General features: G+C 50.8%; 1 long non-coding RNA gene across 1 annotated transcript; it reads left to right on the forward strand.

Moving 5' to 3' along the window:
* Positions 1-1,764: 1,764 nt before the first annotated feature.
* Positions 1,765-11,920, forward strand: LOC116531731. Its single transcript, XR_004260554.1, has 4 exons — positions 1,765-2,367; positions 3,004-3,496; positions 8,935-9,247; positions 11,906-11,920. It is a non-coding gene; the product is annotated as an uncharacterized LOC116531731 (long non-coding RNA).
* Positions 11,921-17,911: the final 5,991 nt, after the last annotated feature.

Here is a 17,911-nt window from a genome sequence, read left to right on the forward strand (position 1 = left end):
ACAAAGACCTATTAGCACACTTATTCTTTAACAAGAAACGAAACTTTAAAAAGGAACTTTTCTACTTCCCACAGCAGGCCTGTGTAGGCCTGCCGTTCTTCCCATCCAGGGGGAAGCTTTAACATGAATTTAGCGCCACACAGACCTGGATTCAAATAGCAGCTCCTGCCGGGTGCGGTGGCTCACACCTGTAATCCCAGCACTTTGGGAGGCCAAGGCAGGTAGATCCTTGAGCCCAGGAGTTCAAGACAAGCCTGAGCAACATGGTGAAACCCTTTCTTAACAAAATATAAAATACTAATAGAAAAATAGCCAGATATGGTGGCATGTGCCTAAAGTCCCAGCTACTCAGGAGACTGAGGTGGGAGGATCACTTGAATCTGGGAGGTGGAGGTTGCAGCGAAACAAGATCAAGCCACTGTACTCCAGCCTGGGTGACAGGGGGAGACACTGTCAAAAAAAAATAAAGTAGCAGCTCCATCAATACATGCTGTGTGACACCAGGCAATTCTGTTTACCTCTCTGAGCTTCATTTGGCAAATGAGGATAATAACATGGGAGTCACAAGGTCACTGTAGGGCTGAAAGAGCAATGCAGCCGAGGGAGGGCACCCGCCTGACTGCTGCTGTCTCATGCGGAGACCTCCTCCTGCCACCCGCTTTCCTGCTGCTGAAATCCCACACACAGTTAGACCCGGGGTTGGAGGAAAAAAACAGGAGATGAAAGGGTAACGGCCTTCCTTTTTCCGACGTGGGGCGGTTTGTTCTTAAGGGAAAAAACAGCCCCCTCTGCAGCTGCACTCGGTTCTCCACCTCCACTCCATCCTCTCTTTGTGTTTGGGCTTCTGGGGAAGCAACAAGGTCCCACGGTGGTTTCCTTCCAGGATCCCCCCTCCCTCCAGAAATTCCCCGATGGCTGCCAAGCTCAGTGGTAGGAAAAATGAGCAGTTTCCAGACAGAGGCCAGCACACTTCAGGGGCAAGGAGTGGAGGCCACGCCCCCCTGACTGCCCCAGCCTCGCCAACAGTGGCAGGTCACTCTGGCGGGCCTACACTCTCAGTCGCCCTTACCTCTCTAAATGCACAGAGGAGCGGCAGAGGGCCTGGCTGAGGGGAGCGGGCAGAGAGTCATCCCCCGCACCCCTTGTCGCTCTGCCCCTGCCCCACATCCTGGGCAATTAGACTACTGTGCGGGGGAGAGGCATCAAAGGCGGAGGCAGGCGCTGTGCACCCAGCTATACACCTGGGACTTGGAGACAGTGACCCTGGAGTTCAACAGGCATCCATTCAACGGTTCCCCAGGCATGGTGCTAGGGATCAGGGCACAACAGGCAGCAAAACGGACCCTCACGGGGTGCCAGGAGAAGGGGGGCATCCAGAGGAACACGAGGAGCCTATGGCTGCCTCTGCCGCCCTCCTTCCCCCTGCCCTCCTGCCCAGCCCCGAGTGGCTTGTGTTCAAAGCCCCTGTGCGCTCTGCTCACTTGAAACTGACTCAGGTGAGGGGCTGTGCAAACAGCCAAGGCTGAACTAAGGAGTGAAGTCTCTGAGGGAGAAACCGCCCCAGGAAAGGCAAGCCAGGTGTTGGGGCGGGGAGCTTGGTTACCACCGTGAGCTTGAGAAGTTGGGGACTGAGGAGGGCAGTGGACATGGGCAGCCCTCAGGAAGGGCCATCATCCTCCCTACCTGGGCAAGCTCAAGGGCAGCCCCAAACAGCAAACTCGCATTTTCCACCTTTCATTCCAGGAAGTGCACTGTGAGGCCACAGCGGGGAGGGGTCAGGGGACCTTGGACCAGGATCTCTGACTAAGCCTGAGTCAGGGCTGCCTTCCCCTGGTCCCCACCTGCCCTCACAGGCCACTGAGCCGCCTCTCCTGGCTCAGCCTCTCCCACTGTTGCCCCCACCCTCAACTCCTTTCGTGATTTCCTCATCCTTCATAAAGTCCAGGCTGTCCCCCGGACAGTGCCCTGCACCCAACCCCTCCCACCGACTGGCTCCCATCCTCATCCTCCCAGCCTGTCCTTCTCCTGCCCCACTGCCTCTCCATACTCCTGTTCCTTGGTGCTCCCGATGGCCTCTAACTGTCCTTCAAACCCAGCCCAGTAGCAGGTCCTTCCAAAGGCTTCCTGCCACCCTTTCCCTTCCCTGGGTAGGTATAGAACCCCCTCACCCTGGCCTCCTCCACCCCAGGCCCCCTTCCTCCCAAGAGGCCATGACTACATCTCACATCTGTATTTTTGTGCCTGGCATAGAACAGGAAAGGAATGAGAATTTCACTGAGCACCTACTATGTGCGGGCCACTGTTATGAAGGTCGTCACAAGGAATCTTGACAACAAACCATGACATGGTATTGTCTCACTTTTACAAGTAAGGAAACTGAAGCCTCAGGCAAAGAGATGATTTCAAAGAACTTCAGAGCAAAGAATCTTTGACTAGAGTGAAGTAGACCCCCGAAAATTCCTGGGAGAGGTAGAGCTTGAGTTGGGCTTAAAAAGCGATGAGGATTCTGAGGAACACAAAAGAGGGAGAGAGAGAACTAGAGCATTCCAGGCAGCTGGGGAGTGAGATAAAGGAACGCTGGGAGGCAGGAAAGCCCAGGAAGTGATTGGCAAGACTAACTAGGTGGTTTAGCGGAGCATTTGAGGAACGCTTAGACAAGTGGCCTGGCTGGGGGTGACTCACACCTGTAATCCCAGCACTTTGGGAGGCCAAGGCAGGAGGACTGCTTGAGCTCAGGAGTCTGAGACCAGCCTGGAAAACATAAGGAGACTCTATCTCTATTTAAGAAGGGAAGGGAAGGGGAGGAGAGGGGAGGGGAGGGGAAGGGGGAAAGGAGGGAGTGGGAGCAGGAGGGAAGGGGAGGAACTGTCCCTTCCACCAGGAGCAGAAAGCCTGGAATGGAACACCAAGCCTGCCGAAGACATGGGGTGTTTCTGAGCAGGCTAGGCAGTGTTCAGGGGGACAAGCCCTTGTGGAAAACCTCCCTGTCAAAAACCCTTCCAGGAACTTGATTGGCCAGCGCGAGAGACCCTATGACCTCAGGCTCCAGAGATGGCTCTGCAAAGCAAACCCACCATGACTACTGGTCAGTGACTCACTTCTCCCAGGAGCCCACCCCAGGGCTGAGCGCTCCTTCACTCGGCCTCCCTTAGCCCTTGCTCCAGTCTCTCTGCGGCTGGGGTGAGTGTTCCAGTGAAGAAGTGTGTGGAGCACACACGCCTGCTGCTCACGTTCCTGCCCACGTGTGCATGTGCGCACGCATGTGGGGCCTATGTGTCTCTTTCTCTGAGACCCATTCGAGATCTGCAGGCGGCTCGGGCCCCTCCCAGGCTGTTGCAGCCAGATGCACCTCGGGCTCCACCCATCATCCTGGGAAAACATGCCCCTGCTGAATTCAGAGAATGCTCCAGAAGGATTCAGGAAATGAGGACCATTCATGAACACAGTGACGGATGCAGAGCATCTGCCTTGCATCCACTGCCAAACTAACCCTAAGGTAACAGACAGGGGAAGACCCCAGATGACTGCAATTTGGGGACACCTCCAACGCATGCTCACTGTACTTGTTCCAAAATGATCAGAGGGGAGATTTGGTGCATGCTGTGGCCTCACGGGCTCTCATCGCATTGTCTCTGCCCCTCAAGGGCGTCTAAGCACCATTGCCTTCAGCCCCCTTACCCTTAGAACTGACTGCCATAGGGCTAACTGCTTAGCAAGTCAAGGGGGTCTGGGGGACTTACGGAGGGGACAGAGCTGTCTAGAGAGCCCCTTGACCCAAGACACCCCCACTGCACTTGGGAGGAAAGGCAGGGCTGGGGGACGGAGGCACTGTGGGGGCTCTTTCTATTTGGCAGGAGCTGCAGCCACGCACACCGTGGCCACAGCACACAGCATACATCTTCTGTCTCACAGTGATTGAAGATTGTGCCAAACCACTGGTCAGACAGATTTCCCCCCGAGCCCCACACTAATTGGTTTTTGGATGCTGCAACCCAAGTGCAAGCTCCGAGCTCACTGCTGAGCTCAAACTCCTGGGTGTCCAAAGGGCTTAGATGTGGAGGCCACAGACACCTGGGCTGTGCATGCCTCTGCAGTGAGCCTGGGAAAGCAGCTCTGGGGATTGCACCCTCGGTGCCAGGGCTGGGGAGCCTCTGGCTCAGGGAGGCCTTAGGGACAGGCACTCAGCCAGCTGCCTGAGTAGGTCCCTAATGAGCAGATGTGTTCCAGTCTCTCTGCCCAAGGGGCAGCTGCACCTGGGCTGGAGAGCTGAGACTCCCCGGGGCTCTGTAGCCTCTGTGCCCCTCAGTCTAACCCGACAGCCCCTCGTCCTGTTGGAGGAGGGCACAGCTGCCTGCCGCCCCTCCTTCCCCATCTCTGCCTCTCTAATCCTCCTTGAGGAAGATTCCATCAGAGATTTTAGTTGCATTTTCCTACACTATGCCTGAAACATAGTAGGTGCTCAATAAATGCAACTTTTCCTGAGTCATTGGTGAGGAAAAGCTGGACTCAGGATCAGGCTGTCCCAGCCTCAGGGTCCTCACGCACAGATGTGCACACATTAACAGAGCACTTCTCACCTGCAACAGTGCCTGGTTCACACTGTATGCCAGTTAAATGATCCGTATTATTATTTTATCTTAAGAGAGGAATCCAGCTGTGTTCAAATGAGAGTTTGGGATAAAATAAGAGCTAGAATCTAGCCTTGCAGGTGGCAACACGGAACCTGGGTCTCCATCCCGACCCCTGCTGCCCACCGTCTCACATGCCATCTAGAGACGGCACTCCTCATGTAATGCTGCAGGAGGGGCTCCACTGGCACGAAGGGGGTGGGCTCTTATCACAGACCCAAACAGCAGGCTACTTTTCATACTCCCATCTCCAAAGCTGCGTGCAAAACACTGATCTTGACTGGGGTTAGAACCCAGCTTCCAGGGCCAGGAGTGGTGGGTCACGCCTGTAATCCCAGCACTTTGGGAGGCTGAGGTGGGTGGATCACTTGAGGTCAGGAGTTCAAGACCAGCCCAGCCAACATGGTGAAACTCCATCTCTACTAAAAATACAAAAATTAACCAGGCATGGTGGCAGGCATCTGTAGTCCCAGCTACTTGGGAGGCTGAGGCAGAAGAATCACTTGAACCCGGGCGGTGGAGGTGGCAGTGAGCCAGGATCGTGCCATTGCACTTCAGCCTAAGCAACAAGAGTGAAACTCCATCTCAAAAAAAAAAGAACCCAGCTTCCAGAACGCCTCTTTCTAACCCAAGAAAGAAAGAGAGCAGATCAGATGCTGAAGCATTGCCAGGGTTCATAGGAAGTCTGCAGAACCAGTGGGTAAAAGTCCAAGATGGCCAGACTGCTGTAAGAGCACCCCTCTTTAAACAGAGAGCGCCCCACCCCAACATCAGCAATCCTGCACACGGCCAGTCCCACAGCAACCCTGCCACTGGGTCCTGGCATCACCCCATTTTACAGCCAAAAGACAGAGGGCACAACGACCAGGCGGTTTGCCTAAGACCCTACAGCCAGTTGGCAGCAGAGGTGGGATTCCACCCAGGGTTGCCCTGCATAAAGTCCAGGCTTGAAATCACAACTCTACACTGCAAATGGAGAATCCACCCACATGGCACTAAGCCAGGAAGCAGCCCTGCCAGGGGACAGAGGGCAGGGCAAGAAAACTGGGGCCACTCAGTGGTGCACCAAGGGCCGGGAGAAGGGGCCACCACTGTGCCCTTCACTGGCCTTGCTCAGGGTATCAGGTTTCAGTGACTCCAACACCTGCTGTGGGTGCCCAGAAGTCAGACTCTCCGCCAATGCCCACCGCTCCTGTCCTCACCATGTTCAGGTGGAAGGATGAAGGAAAGAGACAAACCTGGGCTCACTGCCGGGCTCCTACATGAGAGAGAGGACAGAGCGGCGGCTACGGCGGAGCCTGCCCACGGAAATACAAAAAACATTACATTTTATACTCTATTTATGTCAATATATTTATATATTTATGAAACTAGATAACAATATTTATGTAAGTATATGTGTATAAATTATATATATTTATATAAATATATAATGTAAATATGTAATTTATATAAATAATATGAATATGTAACTTACATACATATATTTATATAAATATATAATTTACATAATGTGAATCTGTAACATAAATATATAATGTAAATACATTTATAGTTATATATACTTATACAAATTATATGTTTATGAATTATTTATATATATTTATACAAATTATGTGTTCACATAAATATATAATTTTACATAATTATAACCACCATATAAATTAAAAAATAAAATACTGCCATACACCAGGAATCCCCTTCACATGTGTCCCCACTCATAATCCCTCAATGTCCCCCAAAAGATAACCACAATCATGACTTTATGTAAATCACTTATTTGCTTTGTTTTGTGGCTTTACCACCTATGTATGCATCAACAATTTAATATATATATATATATACACACACATATATATACATATACATATATATATATACACACACACATATATATACATATACATATATATATATACACACACACATATATATACATATACATATATATATATACACACACACATATATATACATATACATACATATATATATATATATATATACACACACACACATATATATATATATACATACATACACACACACACAAAATAAAACCTTTGATGCTATTCACACAAAAACTTGAATTCCAATGCTGACCCAGGCCACAATAAAGGGAGAAAAGCCAGCAATTCGGGAGTTGAGGGGAAGCCACCCCATCACCTCCTGCCAGCCAGGCCACTCCCCTCACCCGGCTTGCTACCCTGATGGCTGTGATCTGTGAGTACCCGGGTTTGGGGGAGTGCTGGTGAACTGCCCGCCTGGCACCCTATCCAACAGCTACTCTCTGGCACTGCCTAAATCATCCCATCAAAAAGCGGTTCTGATCCTCACCTCCCTGTTCACCCAGGGGCAATCCATTTTTTAGTGGCTAGAAGTTGGTTATTTACTGCTACGGTTGGAAGGTTTGTGTCCCCTCAGAAGTGAAGTGTTGAAATCCTAACCTCCCAGTGACGGTGTGAGAAGGCAGGGCCTTGGCAAGTGGGCAGATCATAAGGGCTCCACTCTCATGAAAGGGACAAGTGACTTTATAAAAGAGGTGTGAAGAGCTCTCTTGCCCCTTCTGTCAAGGGAGGTTGCAATGAGAAGATACCATCCACAAACCGGAAGGCGGGTCCCTACCAGATGCCAAATCTGCAAGCACCTGAATCTTGGACCTCCAGCCTCTAAAACTGCTGATAAATAAATGTTTGCTGTTTAAGCCACCAGTTTGTGATATTTTGTTACGGCAGCCTGACTTGACCAGGATATTTAGAAAATAATTATTTAAAAAGAACTTTTTTTTCTTTTTTTTTTTGAGATGGAGTCTCTCTCTGTCACCCAGGCTTGAGTGCAGTGGTGCAATCTCGGCTCACTGCAACCTCCGCCTCCTGGGTTCAAGCAGTTCTCCTGCCTTAGTCTCCGAGTAGCTGGAATTACAGGCATGTGCCACCACACTTGGCTAATTTTTCTATTTTTAGTAGAGACGGGGTTTCACCACGTTGGTCAGGCTGGTCTCAAACTCCTGACATTGTGATCTGCCTGCCTTGGCCTCCCAAAGGGCTGGGATTACAGGCGTAAGCCACCACTCCTGGCCGAAAAAGAACTTCTAAAAGCAGACGTTTGACAGAGCACCAGCGTGGGTGGACATTCATTCTGTCCCATCCCTGCACTGTGGTGGAGACGGGCGGTGCTGCGTGGGGATGCCTGCGCCAGGCACTTGGCCGTTCTGATCCTCAGTCTCCCCTGTAACAGCATCAAATCTCTCCCCCAACCCTCACGGGGACACCACACTAAACAGAGGGTAGCACTTCTCACTATCTTCATTGCCATTAATGTTGTCATTCTATTTAACACTGAAACGATTTTTTGAAGCTCCTTTCAGACCAAAAGAAAAAATTGGGCCCTCTATTTACTTTGAAATGTGTTCCTGGTTTTTTGTTAATTAAAAAAAAAAAAAAAAAAAAAAAAAAAAACCAACACCCCTTCCCTGACCATATTGTTCCTTAAGTTCCCTTTTGCTGTGGCACCAATAGTTGCAAACCACTTCCACTCTTACTGAGATTTTTTTTTTCCCGAGATAGAGTTTCATTCCATCTGGAGTGCAATGGACCGATCTCGGCTCACTGCAACCTCCGCCTCCCAGGTTCAAGTGATTCTTCTGCCTCAGCCTCCCAAGTAGCTGGGATTACAGGCATGTGCCACCACACTTGGCTAATTTTTATATTTTTAGTAGAGATGGGGTTTCACCATGTTGGCCAGGCTGGTCTCAGACTCCTGACCTCAGGTGATTAGCTCGCCTCTGCCTCCCAACATGCTGGGATTATTGGTATGAGCCACCGTGCCAGGCTCTTGCTGAGGTTTGAAAGCACCCCCTTAGAAACCATCAGGGAGAACCTCTTCCTTCAATGCCCCACTCTGTAAGAGCACTGAGTTCAAGAGATGACCTGTCCTCATGGGGGAAATTTAGTAACCCTGGATCTGCAATGGGAATTCACTATGTAAACAGCAATTCACCCCTCTAAATACCTCCCAGACAAAGCTGGGAAATTTATGGCTATTTGGGGCAATCTGGAAAGAACCTCAGTGACGGTAAATAATTTTTATGTTCTTACGAAAGAAAAAAATCTAAGACCAGCAGGAACTCCAAGGGGTTTCATTTTCTTTTTAGGTAGAAGCAGCCACAAGACAAGGGATTGCTTATCAAGGTTTCAGTCGTGTAACAGATCTCCAGCCTCGGAGGTGTATTTTCAGTTTCGATTCAGCTGATAAGTGGGGAGAAAGCACCCCAGGTCTTGGAAGTTAGCTTTTTCCCTCTTCGCAGACAACCTCCAGAGCAGGGCAGGAGGCAGTTGATAGAGATTTATTTCTCCACTTAGTTGTCTCTGTTTGTGGCCTCCTCCCATGAGTGGGACCAGGAGAAACCCCTGTCTCTGATGAAGGCAGAGGATGAACAATGAACCAAACCCACGCTGCTCAGCACATCTGATGGGGCCAGAAACACAGACTGCAAAGGCTGAGAAAGCCTCTCAGGGGTCGTCCGGCTGTGTGGGTGTGAAGACCTGGCTGCACTTAGAATCATCTGGGAAGGCTTACAAATATGGATTCTGAGTCTCACCCCCAAGGATTCTGACTTGGTCAGTCTGGGATGAGGCCTGGGAATCTGCCCCTGTGTAGCCAGCAGTGCTCCACTTGGACCTGCATCTGGGGACCCCTGGGCCACCCTGGCCCTCTTAATTTATAAGCAGAACTAGCCCCAGGGTGGAGAATGAATTGGGTGCTTGTCACCTGATTACATAATTTAAGGTGTCCTTAGTTATGCCCCGCTGACTTGAGCACAGACCTCCCCAGTCATTCTCCTCTCCAGCAGCACAGGGTCGGGCGTGGGAGGGGAGTACACACCCATGCGGGCATCTATTGAATGTGCCAGGTCTGTATCTCTATTATCTCACCTCTATCCTGTGAAGTAGACTTTATTATTCCCATTTTACAGATGAGAAAACTTAGACTGAGAGAGGCTGAGTCATTTGGTCAAGGACACAGAGTTGCTGAAGTGACAAGGCCAGCTTTGAACCCACGTGGTCCCTTCTTTGGCCCACGCTTAACTACACCAGGGCGCCGTCTCAGCAGTGGTCTCCTCGGGGTTGCGTCGCAGCCTGGAGCACAAGCTTCTCCCCTGATCATTGTCAGATAGCTTATTTCCGATGCTGTTTTTCTGGTTTTTAGTCGACTTCTCATTGTATTCAGCCCAGTGACCTCTGGTCCTCTCTTCTGCTCTTTCAGGGTTATTCAGTGTTTTGTGTTTGTGCATCTTGACTGCACGGAACAGGGGCCACAGGGGACAGGGGCCACAGGGCATTGCTTCCCTCCCCGGGGCCTGGCACCTAGCAAGCACTAGCAGGCAGTCTGGCCATAGCAGCTGAGTGATGAGTGAACTGCTTGGAGGCTGCACGTGGGCCCAGGCTCTTTTAGGTCTATCTCCCCTACAGGCAGCTGTGAAAACACACAAAGCAACACCCTGAGGCAGCAACAGGTCCAGCATGGGAGTCTGAGGAGCAGAAAGAAGCTGAGGTGGCCACAAGAGCCCAGTGGGCAGTGAGGTGAAGCTAGAGAGATGGGCCAAGGCCCATCAGCCAGGGCCGTAAAGCGGATGGATTTCGTCCTGAGAAAGCCAGCTTTGACAGGGGAGGGCCATGCTCCTGCGGCCTCTGGGTCACCAGGCTGTGCTGCCTCCTGTACTGCTAGCTGCCCCTTCAATCAGGAGCCCCACACTGTTCCTGGGGTAACTCCAGGCCCTGGCTTGCAGTGGCATGCAGAGGCATTTATTGTTTTGCTGCTTTGCAGCAAAAAAAATGGAAGAATGAAAGGCAACCCGGAGTGAAATCAGATGACAATTTTACAATGTCTGTGACTCAGGAAGCACATCATTTGTCCCCTTGGAATTTATGACAAAGCCAGGTGAGAGCTGGGTTGAAAATGACCTTTATCCAAGAAAAAAAGGTTTTGCTGAGTAAATTAAGAGCGCGGATGAGACTGGGGAAAAGCTTAAATCATCCATGAGAACTGTTTAAGACATTTTGGTAATGTCAGCTTAGTACAATCGACACCTGGATTGCCTAATCCCATAATTCAGGAAGCTGCCCACTCACCTCCACAAAAAATTAGTTTGAATTGATTATATTTAATTATATTTGAATGCCTCAAATTGAACAATCCCAATGCCTACTGCGTTGTTCATAACATTTGAAGCATGTGATCTGACTCCAGAAAGCGCCTACCTCGGCATGTGCACGCTCACAAACATGTCAAAACTGGCCCTATTTTTAGTTGGCTTTTAGGATTCTACAGCCTTATACCTGAGTCTACCTTTGATTTCAGCCTCTTTAATTTGAATCCTTCAACCCTGTGGAGTTTTCTAAATAAGCTCTGCCGGCTGCTATCAATACAGGCAGATTCACACCCCAACTCGGGGTGGCACTGACTCCATTTCCTCAAAGATGACACAGAAAACAAAAAAAAAAAAAAAAAAAGGCCGGTGCGGTGGCTCACACCTGTCATCCCCACACTCAGGGAGGCCGAAGCTGGCAGATCACCTGAGGTCAGGAGTTTGCGACCAACGTGGCCAAGATGGTGAAACCCTGTCTCTACTGAAAATACAGAAATTAGCTTGGTGTAGTGGTGCACCTGTAGTCCCAGCTACTAAGGAGGCTGAGGCAGGAGAACTGCTTGAACTCAGGAGGTGGAGGTTGCAGTGAGCCAAGATCGGGCCACTGTACTCCAGCTTGGGAGACAGAGGGAGACTCCATCTCCAAAAAAGAGAGAGAGAGAAAAGAAATCAACTTCTAAAGATGCTAGGCTTTATGTATCAAGGGTCTTTAGCATACAGTAGTCCCCGCTTATCCGTAGGGGATCTGTTCCAAGACCCCCAGTAGACGCCTGAAGCCACAGATAGTACCAAACCCAGTATATACTACGTATATACCTGAACATACAGACCTATCATAGAGTTTAATTTGTTAATTAGGTACAGTACTCTTGTGCTTTGGAGCCATTAAGTCAAACAAGGGTGACCTGAACAGAGACACAGCAATGTGGTGACAGCTGATGTGACTGCCTAAGTGACTGAAGGGCAGGGGGCAGGCCCGGTGTGGGGACCATGGACAAAGAGAGGGGTCACGTCCCAGGCTAGATGGAGCGAGATTGTGTCACGCTACTCAGAACAGAGTGCCATTTAAAATTGATGAGTTATTTCTGGAATTTTCTATTTAATATTTTCAAACCTCGGTGTATTGCAGGTAAATGAAAACTCAGAAAGCGAACTCGCAGGTAAGGGGGGAACTACTGTATTTAATCCTTCACCATGGCAAGCCTATTTCTGAGAATCTACCCTGAAAAACAATGTGGATTCAAAGAAGCCATGTGTGAGAAAGAGCACAGTCTCTTCATTTAACAAAAGAATGGAAATAACGGGGCCGGGTGTGGTGCCTCACACCTGTAATTCTAGCATTTTGGGAGGCCGAGGCGGGCAGATCACAAGGTCAAGAGTTCGAGACCAGCCTGGCCAATATGGTGAAACCCCATTTCTACTAAAAATACAAAAATTAGCTGGGTGTAGTGGTGGGTGCCTGTAATCCCAGCTACTCGGGAGGCTGAGGCAGGAGAATTGCTTGAACCTGGGAGGCAGAGGTTGCAGTGAGCGGAGATCGCACCACTGCACTCCAGCCTGGGCCATAGAGCAAGATTTCGTCTCCAAAAAAAAAAAAAAAAAAAAAGAATGGAAATAAATACACAGCAAGAGAGTGGGTGAGTAAAGTATTGGACTTCCCTTAATGTAATATCGTGGGGCCACTGAAAAGATGCTCATAAGTGTTTCTATCTATGGCATTTCAGCACATTTAAGACACTTGATTAGAAAACACACCACTATTTCACATACCTTTAAGGAAGTAAATACCCAGAATGGGTTATCTAATAAAGGACATCTAAGTAAAATTGGGATCCTAAAGGTGTATTTCTTTGGTGTGAGGGGAATGATAAGCAGCCTTGTCAGGCAGAAAGAGCCCGTGAGGAAATCTCCGTGTCCCAGCCATGGACCCGGATGCAGGCAGGGAACAGAAACACCCCTGAGGACGTGCACAAGCCAATACTCACGCTGCTTTGAGTCTGAATTTGCACTAAGATGTGATCTGGAAATATGCCAAGTAAATGCTGTAACTGAATTTAAGTTTAATTTCAGGTTGTCTCAAGTTGGCAGTGCCCCAGGTGACTGACAGAACGAATACAACCTCCTCTGGAAAGAGCTGAGTTTTAACACTGGCTGACAGCACCTGTAAAACATCAGCCCCACTGCAGCGTGCAAGATCCAGAGATGTGACAGTGTGAAAATAAGTGAATCTTAGAATTAACCTTAAGCAAAAAAGCGGAATAAAATGGTATGTGGATGATGACAGGACATCTCTTTGCAGAGCAGACCAACTGGAAGGAAAACACAGTAAAATGTTCACTGTGATTTTCTGCACGTGGTAAGACTACAGCATTTTCTTTCTTTAAACGAGTCTGCATTTTCCAGCTTTTTCTAAAGTGAACATCGAAGAAAAGGAGAAATAAAACAAGGTGAAGCAAGTGAGAGGAGAATGACTTTAGGAGGGGTGGTCAGGGAGGTGACCCTGAAGGAGGTGACCCCTGAACTGAGAAGGGACCAGCACAGGAGAAGCCACCTTTAGAGTTCACTGCTACATCTATATCCAGGACAGGGCCTGGGTCACAGGGAAGATGCTTGATACATATTTGCTAAATTAATACACAGGTTAAGGAAGGAAAAAGCTGCTAAAACAGGAGCCTAGGTCTTAAGGGGTCCCAGCAGATTCTGGCTCTTCAGGGAGCCATTCTCACTGGACTGAGCCGATAAACAGGGCCAGGCCAACAGCAGGGCCCTGTGGAAAGTCTGCAGCTGTGGGGTTAGAGGACCACGGTTGTGGTCTTGGGCCTGTTTCCCCATCTGTCAAAGAAGGTTAGTGCTGTGCCACCTCAGCCTCTGAAGTGAGCTCCAGATCATACAGTGCTTTGAAATATTAAGCTGCGTGCACGCCTGAAGAGCTGTCATGCTCCAGGAGGTCCTCGTGCGAGCCCAGCAGCACCTCCCTGTAACACTGGGACCTGTGAGCTTCACACAAGCTGCTTTGTCTCAGGAGGGTGCCGGTGCTCTGCGGTTCAGCCCACGGGAGATACCACATCAGCTCCTGCCTTCCTACCCGCATGCACTTTCCAGATTCGCTTACTGTGTACGGGCCTGTGCTGGAAACTGCTAACACAGAGATAAGAGTTGGGTCCCTGTCCTTGAAAAAGTCACAGGGAGCCCAGAGAGCCAGATGAGCAAACAGGATGATACCCGAGGGAGGGGACACCCAATCTGCTGCTGAGAGGCAGTTTACAGCAGTCACCCTTGGGGAATAATAATGGAGGCACTGGGTTTTCATACATTGTTTCCTTTCGCCTTGATAGTTTTGGGAGGTTAGCTCCATTTCAGAGATCGGGGCTGGAAGCTGTTATCTGTCAAGGTCACAGAGCCTGGACTCGCACCTGGGCCAGGGTGACTCCAGAGTCCATACCCACAGGTACACTACCTCACTAGTGTGTGTGTGTGTGTGTGTGTGTGTGTGTGTGCGCGCGCGCGCGCGCGCACACACACACTGGCAGTGGGGAAGGCAGGGAGACAGGAGGAGGCTATTGTAGAGGTGACAGCATGATCTTCAGTGAGAGACAGGGGCCAAGGGTAATGGTGGGCAATGAGGCTGACACAAGGCTAGGTGGCCTGTGGCTTCCTTGTGAAGAAGCTGATGTGAGCAAATCCACAAATCTGCCTGTAAAGGGAAAACTTTCCTGGGCTTTCTGCGCAGGTCATCCCCCTGCTCCAAGCCAGCCCCTCAGAGGACATTCAGCAAAGGCACCCATGTCCTGCAGCAAGAGGGCTGCAGGGGAAACCTGACTCCCGCCAGCTTCCAGCTGCTCTGACTGGGAGCGTGCCCAGGTGTCACTGTCACCCTGGTCTGCTGTGGAGGGTGCCTTGCTCTCCCTGGACACCCAGCTCAGCTCTTGCTGAGCAGTGGCCATTTTGTGGGGCAGGAAGAGCCAAGCTGGGCCTGGCTGCTGATACTATGCAGAATTCTAAGGAATTTTCAGATGCAATTATGGTTACTAACAGGCTGACCTTAAACTAGAGAGGTGATCCTAGGTTAGCTGAGTAACTCAAAATAATCACAGGAACTCTTAAAACAAGGACGGCAGAAGAGAGACTCCAGTCATAAGGACTCAACCCACTACTAGTGGCTTTAAAGGGAGCCACGAGTCGGGAAATACGGGAGGTTGAGAATGAACCCCGAGGCCCACAGTGGGCAAGGAACAGGGACCTCAGTCCAGGCTACCAGCATAGGCTGCTTTTCCCCAATCAGGGCATGCAAGGGCATGTGGCCCCAGAGGGTAAAGGATGGGGAAGTCCTGGGATGTGTCCCCACCCCAGAGTCTCTTCCCAGCTTGGCATCCTCATGGGATGCCAACAACTCGATGGATAGATGCAGTCCTGTCAACACAGAACTCGAAGGCAGGTTCACTGCTGGAGTGTTCACACCCAGACCTCGGCCCTGCGACTCTGGCGGAGCACCAGCTAGGCATGTGATGCTGACTTCTGACTCTCGGGACGTGGGGGATAGTAACCGGGCGCTGCTTTAAACTGCTGTATCTGTGGCAGCTGGTTAACAAAGTAGTTGGAAATGACTCACCAATGAGCTATCTGAAGAAAGGTCACCTGGGCTCCAGAGTGGAGGGAACAGGGCTTAGAATGCTGGCCATGAAAGGACACTGGTCCTGCCGTCAGCTTCACACTGCCCACAGGAGCATCACAGTCATGAGTAGTGCTGAACCCATTCCTTCACTCAATCATTCAGCCAACGTTTCTCAAACATTTGCTAAGACATAAGTGCTAGCTGGGTGTCTGGAGCTCAAATTTCATGAAAGGGCAGAAGGCCAAACAAATGACACCCAGTGAAATGAGTCCCAGGATAGGAAAAGGCTCCCCAGTGCTACCCCATCTCTGGCACCCAGAGGTGGTGGGAGGTCAAAGAAGGGTCAGTGGTCCACCAGGGGTCGAGAAGGTTTCTCAGGGCTTGAAACCCTGTCCTGGGATTTGGTGCCCAGGAAGGAGAGAGAGGCCACGTTGGATGCCCACACTCAGGGGGCAGCAGCACACTGGCTGGGCTGGCACATGGACCATAAGGGTCTTGGCCACCAGGTGTGCCAGGCAGCTCAGGAGGGCCTCACAGTTCAGACAGGAAAGTTGGGACTGAGGATGCCAAGCAGGAAAGAGACTCTGGGGAGGGGACACATCCCAGGACTTCCCCATCCTTTAGGACAGGGACTTTCAAACCATGTCAGCCCCTACCCTCTGGGGCCACATGCCCCTGCACACCCTGACTGGGGAAAAGCAGCGTATGCTGGTGGCCTGGAGCACCGCACCCACACACACCGTCTGTAAATGAATGAATTTACGCTTTGGTTTGTATACCAGCCTCGGAGAGTATTATGCCGCCAGCACCTGGCACATAGCAAACAATCCATGTTAGTTTTACAGGTAAATAAAAGACAAAGGCAGGTCCGTGAGAGGTTGACCACATCACAGAAAACAGTGAAGTGTGGGGGCCTGATGCTCAGGACAAGATGGGGGAGAGGCCAAGGCCTGCAGTTCAAAGGAAGCCAGTTGGGGACAGAGGGCAGAAAGTATCCCTCACTCTGTGGCACAAGCCTGGAAGCTGGCTCTACCCTCCCTCAGGAGCTGGGCAGCAGAGGCAACGTTGAACCATGACAGGACACTTTCATAGCCTCTTCTTGGATGGAGGGATGCACCTGTCCTGAATAAGGAGCTCAAGGCGGGAAAATACGCTCTCAGCTCCATCTTTGCCACAAAGGTGGCAGCAGAAGCCCTGAGTTCATCGGGCTAGGCAGGAGACTGGGAAGGACCTCTGACTGTTCTCACAGGGTCCAGAGGACCTGACTCTGCCACCAGCTCCCCAAGGGGTGGGGGCACTGCTGGCAGGCCCCTCCCCTCCATGGACTCTACTTTCCTAGTGTGGTCACATTAATCACTTGCACGTCTCTAAATGCAAAGTGCAAAGTTCCATGTATCAATTCATCTAATCCTCAAAACAATCCTACGTGCTTTTCCTAGCCCATTTCACAGATGAAGAAGTTGGACTGGTGAGGGGGTTTTCCACTTTTACAAATTTGCAGTTGACAAATCCTTCTTGGAAGAAAAAAGTACAGAAAAGACCAATATGGAAAACAGACAAATTGGAGCAACTCTGGTTAGGGGAGGAGTTGAGGGAGATAAGGCTAGAGCCCCACTTAGCTAAGGCTCTCCCCACAGGGCTCGCAGAGGCTCTCCAGAAACAAGAGGCTCTGAAGACACATCTATGAAGTCAGCCTTCAGGGCTGAGCCCGAGGACTGGTGAAGCTCACTCAGCTGGACTCCCTTCCCCAGGGCCACAGACTGCCTGAGGCTGAAGTGAAGCTGTGGAAAGAGCCTTGAGGGCTGGGACTGTCCGCCTCACACCCTGAACAGCCTGCTCATGCCCGGGGGGTGCGGGACGGCCACTCGGTGAAGAACCTGACAGGTGATGCATTCCTCTGACGGCCTGTCAGGACCTGCGTGACACCATTCCACATCCACATCAGGAAACAGGACTAGGAGAGACTGGTGAGGGCAGGAAGGAGGGCAGGCAGGGCTCTGCTGAGCAGCGGGACAGCAGGGAAGACAGACAGAAATCCTCCAGGGTCTGCCCAGCTGGCCAGAGGGTGAAACGGGTGCTCCAAATCACAGACTCGCTACAGCCTTGCTGGCTCTTAGAGATCACCCACTCCTGTCTCCCAACTTTACAGACCCGAAAACTGAGGCCCAGAGAGAAAGGTGAATTTGCCTAGGTTTCTCAGCTGATGGGTGGCAGAGACTGGACAAGAACCCAGATTTCTTGACCTCTCGTCCAGTACCCTTTTCCCAACATTGTTCTGCAAGAATAACACGGAGACAGGGCCAGATAAGTCAAAATGAGGACCAGACACTTAAAGGTAGGAGTCCTGTATCTGCGACGCGATTCTCTGCTATCCTGCCGGGTGACCTGGGGCAGGAAGCAACCCCCAACCCGGGTCTGGATCCAGTTTCCTCCCTGCTCCGCGGGACGCCGTCCAGGGGCCCAGTGGGGTCTAACACCCTCCCCAGCACCCTCCACTCTGGAGTGAGCGGGACAGGTACAGGA

Source organism: Sapajus apella, unplaced genomic scaffold, assembly GCF_009761245.1.
Source record: "Sapajus apella isolate SASKATOON/1434 unplaced genomic scaffold, GSC_monkey_1.0 scaffold72, whole genome shotgun sequence".
Taxonomy (NCBI): Eukaryota; Metazoa; Chordata; class Mammalia; order Primates; family Cebidae; genus Sapajus; species Sapajus apella.